The sequence below is a fragment of the Odocoileus virginianus genome, chromosome 34 (genome assembly GCF_023699985.2).
Source record: "Odocoileus virginianus isolate 20LAN1187 ecotype Illinois chromosome 34, Ovbor_1.2, whole genome shotgun sequence".
Lineage (NCBI taxonomy): Eukaryota > Metazoa > Chordata > Mammalia > Artiodactyla > Cervidae > Odocoileus > Odocoileus virginianus.
Window position 1 is genome coordinate 3,556,999 of NC_069707.1, and position 6,000 is coordinate 3,562,998.

The following is a 6,000-nucleotide window of genomic DNA, read 5'->3' on the forward strand; positions in this document are numbered from 1 at the left end:
CCTCCCTGTCCCTCACCATCTCCTGGAGTTTGCCCAAGTTCACATCCATTGCATCAGTGATGCCATCCAGCCATCTCAACTTCTGATGCCCTCTTCTCCTTCTGCCTTCAATCTTTCCCAGCATCAGGGTCTTTTCCAATGAATCGGCTGTTTGCATCAGGTGACAAAAATACTGGAGCTTCAGCTTCAGCATCAGTCTTTCCAATGACAATTCGGGGTTGACTTCCTTTAGGATGGACTGGTTTGATCTCCTAAGTTAATGCTGCTGCTGCTGCTGCTGAGTCGCTTCAGTCGTGTCCGACTCTGTGTGACCCCAGAGACGGCAGCCCACCAGGCTCCCCCGTCCCTGGGATTCTCCAGGCAAGAACACTGGAGTGGGCTGCCATTTCCTTCTCCAATGCATGAAAGTGAAAAGTGAAAGTGAAGTCGTTCAGTTGTGTCCGACTCTTGGCGACCCCATGGACTGCAGCCCACCAGGCTCCTCCGTCCATGGGGTTTTCCAGGCAGGAGTACTGGAGTGGGGTGCCATTGCCTACTTTCCTGCAAATCCCCAAGTTCACTGCATCCCAACGCATACAAGTACTGCTCCGGGCAAAACCTCTTGCCCTCACGTGCCCTGTGAAGAGAGCGGGTTTGGAGTGAGAAGCTCTGATTTCGTCTCAGGCCTCCGCTTTGCTCATGCTGGGCTCTGCTCCTCACCCAGGTCTGGCAGGGCACGCTGACTCACTTCTGGAGCATTGTTTCAGGAGGGAGAGGGGTTGTCAGGCGTTCTGCTCCCCTCGGTGCTTCTCGAGGGTTATCCGACCACGATTCCTCAACAATGCCTTCCCTTTTTGATCATCACCACCTGATTACATCGCCCTCTTTAAGCGCCTGGCCCTGGTTCACTGGCCGCTAGCCTATTGGACACTTTCTTCAGGGGAAGTAGGGAGTCTCTCCACCGTGTCACAGGGCCGTCAAGCATCAGAGGGAAGATGGGTGGGTGTCCCACAGCATGGCAGCCATGACTTTCTGCTTCTGGATGCACCACGGACTCCCGCTTTCTCTGCTCGGCCATTTATCCATCTTCCTTCCCCACCGTCTTAGAGGGAGAAGGATCCTCACTGTCAAGGTTGACCCTTCCACTTGGCATCTGTGTCCTTCAGGATTGCATTCTTTCAATTTTCCCTTCTGTCCTGCTCTTACTTCAACATCCTCCCTTCCCACTGCCCCTCCTTTGCCTTTATATGTATTTCCCAAAAGAATAAAAATGGGCAAACCTTTCCTAGGGCTTCCCAAGTGGCTGGTGGTAAAGAATCTGCCTGCCAACCAATACAGGAGACTTAAGAGAGGTGGGTTTGATCCCTGGGTTGGGAAGATCCCCTGGAGGGGGACACAGCAACCCACTCCAGTCTTCTTGCCTGGAGAGTCCCGTGGACAGAGGAGCCTGGCGGGCTACGGTGCATGGGGTCACAGAGAGTCGGACCCGACTGAGAAGCTGCACAGCAAGCCTTGCGTCCCCTGCACCTGCTCAGCAGGGCCTCTGGTGCATTAAACACTCTCCATGGATCCTGCATCGTGGAGGGCTCAGCCAGCCGTGCCAATGGCTAAGAACGAGAGAGATTATTCTACAAGGCGAGTCTCCTCATACCAAGCTGTTCTCTGTGATATTAGCTGAGAGTCCTACAGTTTTACTCAGTCCTGACACTACCTGCCTGGACAGAGCATCAAGTCCCCCAGGTTAAGGGTTCAGGCCCACAAAACTGTCCTTTGCAACCCTAGGTTATCACCTGTGCTCCTGACCAATTGACTGTAGGTCAGAGCTTCGGATGAGTCCCCTCCCTGGGTTTGTTAATTTGCTAGAGCAGCTCATAGAGCTCAGGGAAGCACTATGTACATTTATCCATTTGTTACAGGATGCAGTGCCATGCGATGCTCAGTCACATCAGTCGTGTCCAACTCTTTGGGACCCCATGGACTGTAGTCCACCAGGCTCCTCCGTCCATGGGATTTTCCAGGCAAGAGTCCTGGAGTGGGTTGCCATTTCCTTCTCCAGGGGATCTTCCTGACCTGGGGATCGAACTTGTGTCTCCTGAATCGCAGGTGGGTTCTTCACGGCCGAGCCACCAGGGGAGCCCAGGGATGTAACAAAGGATGCAAATGAAGAGCCAGATGAAGCGAGCCACCGGGTGAGGTCTGGATGGGCTCCCGGCGCCGGAACCTCTGTCCTCATGGAATGGAGCGCATTGCCCCCTCCACGCGTGGGTGTGTTTGCCAGCCTGGAGGCTCACCCATGCCCATACTCTTGGGTTTCTCTGCAAGCTTTCTCGTGTAGGCATGATTGGTTATTAACTTCATTTCCAGTCCCTTCTCCTTCTATGGAGGGTGAGAGAGGTTTTGGAGCTGAGAATTCCAAGCTTCTAATCCTGGCTTGGTCTTTCTGCCCATTTAGGAGCCCACCCAGAGTTACTCCATTAGTACAAATGATGCCCCTATTTCTCTTATCATTTAGGAACTTACAAAGATTTTATAAACCCTGTCTCAGAGACTGGGGGGCAGAGGCTAACAAACCTTTTTTCTATAGTCTCATGACCTGAAACATGGGATTTCCCTGGGTGTTGAGAATGCTGATCTCTGGACTAGAACTACATCATCAGAATTACCAGGAACTTCCTAGTGACAAGCTTTTCATGGTTCACTTGACTATTTAGCATTATCTGATGCAACTGACAACTCTTCTCCACCCCCACCCTATGAGAGATTCTCAGTTGGGGGTGATTTTTGTTCCCCAGTTTTTAGCTGGTAACGTCTAGAGATACTAGAGATAACTTGTGTTTTCCTAAATAGGGAGGTATCACTGGAATCTAGTGAGGAGTGATCAGGGACTCCCCCACAACAGAGAAGTATCCAGCCCGACTTGTCAGTGTGGTGTGCCAAGGTGCTGAGTGTATCTTTTACTTGTAACTGCCAGTGTGCTGTGATTCATGGGGTCGCAAGGACTTGGACACGACTGAGCGACTGAACTGACTGACTGACTGATGGTTTCAGAGGATGCTCTTGTGTCATCTGCTGTCTCATCATCTTCCAAGTAACCCCTAAATATTAGATTTTTACAAGATTTGGTCCTGTACTTCATTCTCTATTTATATTCTCCCCATTGGCAATCAAATACACTTCCATGTTTTAAAATACCGTTAATATGATGATTGTTATAGCTTTAAACACCTGATGGCCTCTGGACTCACGTATCTAACTGCTTACCTGACTTTGACAGTTGAATAAATAATGGGATCACAAGCTTCGTATGCACAAAACATAATTTAAATTGCTTCAAACCTGCTTTTTGCACCAAACCAACTTTGAATTGCGCCAAACCTGTTTATTCTTGACTTTTCCACGTCTCCATAAAGAATCCCATAACGTACTCAGTACATAAAACTCTAGCCATCATGCTTGCTTCCTCTCATTCCACAGCCCCCTACAGTTTATACATTAGCAAGTCACATCAGCTTTAATTATAAGATATTTCCTGATTTAATCGAACTTTTTCTGGCTTCCCAGCTGCTCATATAAGACAGCATTTAATACTGCTTCTCTTTCTATCTCATTAAATGTTATGTCTAAATGATCACTCTGCTTCTGCATTTTGCAACCTATAACCTATGTAGAATCTCTAAGGATTATTTAAAAAACAAATCACATTAGCGTCCAGTGACTTACTCTGCTTTTAGTAAAAAGACTCCATCTCTTTACCCTGGCACATACGTCCGGAGTCACAAGACTACTGCCCATCGCTCTCACGGCATTCACTGCATCGGCAATTGCTGGACAGATGGCAAGAATAGCTCCAAATATCACCCTCCCCAATTTATGGCTGTTTTGCAAAGTGACTTTGAAGCTTCTCCCATTGAAAAATGAAGTCTATTTCTCTCCCTCATGAATCTGTGTTTGATTAAAATGAAAGTGATGGTGCATCATCCAGTCCAGGTACCAGGAGGCCTTTACTGTGCTTCTGCTAGCATCTCGAGTCACTGTCCAGACCCCACGAGAGCCGCCTGCTGGAGGACGAGAGAGCCTGTGGAGCAGAGACCTGCTATCGCAGTTGAGGCAGTCCAGTATCAAGAAGCCCCCAGCAGACTCAGCAGTAGAGCACCGATGCATTCGTGCATCCAGCTGAGGCTGGAAATGAAGTCCATCTCAACTTGCTGAAGTTGCTGACTCATTAATAGTGAGCCATGTTCATAGTTACAGGTTTAAACCTGTAAAGGATTAAAATTTTGAGGTGGCTTGATATATAGAAACCTCAGGTTTCTTTCTGTTCTTCTAACAGGCAAAACTGGTTTCCCCATTTGGAAGGTTGTCCTTGCTGTTTCCTTTGCTTGGAATCTTTGTTAAATGAAAAAAAAATGTGTAAGTAAATGCACGAGGCAAATGTGTGGCAGAAATACAAGAGTAACAACCTTCTTTTAGAGACTGTGCTAGGGGACAAAATGTTTCCTAAGAATTTTTCCAAACTTTCATCTTTAGCATTTAAACATAAAAGGAGGGAAAATATATTAAGGAAACATTGGATTTTAATAACCATGTGTGCTTAGTCATTCAGTCGTGTCCGACTCTTTGTGACCTCAAGGACTGTAGCCTGCCAGGCCCCTCTGTCCATGGGGATTCTCCAGACAAGAATATTGGAGTGGGTTGCCATGCCCTTCTCCAGAGACTCTTTCCAACACAGGGATCAAACCCAGGTCTCCCGCATTGCAGGCAGATTCTTCATCATCTGAGCCATCAGGGAAGCCTTTAATAACCATAACAAGTTTATTGAATGATCTGAGCTCTGAGGAGTGAATAAGGAAGAAATTTCTTTTTTTCCTGGCTGTGCCCATGGCTTGCAGGTTCTCAGGGGTTGAGTCTGGGCCACAGAAGTGAAAGCCTGGAATCCCAACCACTAGGCAACCAGGGAACTCCCCAGACGCAACTTTTTCTGACTTATGACGAACGATCCTCCCCCTGAGAACAAAGACTCTGGCCAACACTCAGTCAGTTTCAGAGGCTGATAGAATTTCATGCACAGAAAAGATGTGGGGTCTAAATCAAAACTTCAGTTTCTCATTCAATATTTTAATTTTATTTATCTTTCAAATTAACTTTTCTTGGAGTATAATTGCTTTACAGTGTTGTGTTACACTCAGTTGCATAGCCAAGTGTATCAGCTGTGTGGACATGCATCCCCTCTTTCCTGGGCTTCCTTCCTATTGCGATCACCAAAGTGCATTAAGTAGAGTTCCCTATACAGTAGCTTCTCATTGGTTATCCATTTACAAAGTAGTGTGTCCATGTCAATCCCAATCTCCCAGTTCTTCCCAATCCCCCCCACCCCCCGCCTTGGTGTCCACACTTTTGTTCTCTGCATCTGTGTCTCTATTTCTGCTTTGCAGATAGGTTCATCTGTATCATTTTTGTAGTTTCCACAGATATGCTTATATGATACTTGCTTTCTCTCTGACTCCCTGACAGACCAACTCTCTTTGCCACAGGTCTTGCAGCCTGGCCCCAAAGCCTATGTGAGGAAGAAGGTGTGGTTTGCTTTCTCCTCTTTGGTCCTTTTCTTCTCTTACCCCTGGTTCTTCTGGCGCCTCCAGGGTGAGCAGAGAGAGGAGCTGCAGGAACGTGACGGTCTTGCTTGACGGACGTCTTTGCACCTGGTACTAATGTTTCTGTTGTGAAAATGCAGACACTGGTGGCTCAGTTGGCAAAGAAACCACCTACAAGGCAGGAGACCTGGGTTCAATCCCTGGGCTGGGAAGATCCCCTGGAGAAGGGATAGGCTACCCACTCCAGTATTCTGGCCTGGAGAATTCCGTGGACCATGGAGTCCACGGGGTTGCAAAGAGTCGGACATGACAGAGTGACTTCCACTCTCAGTCTGGGGGTAAACCTCACGGAGCCTCTTCCATCGATGTCGCCCCCCGATGAGCTGTTTCTTGGGATGTGCTACTTTTCCTTGGTGGCCACTTTGGCCCGTGG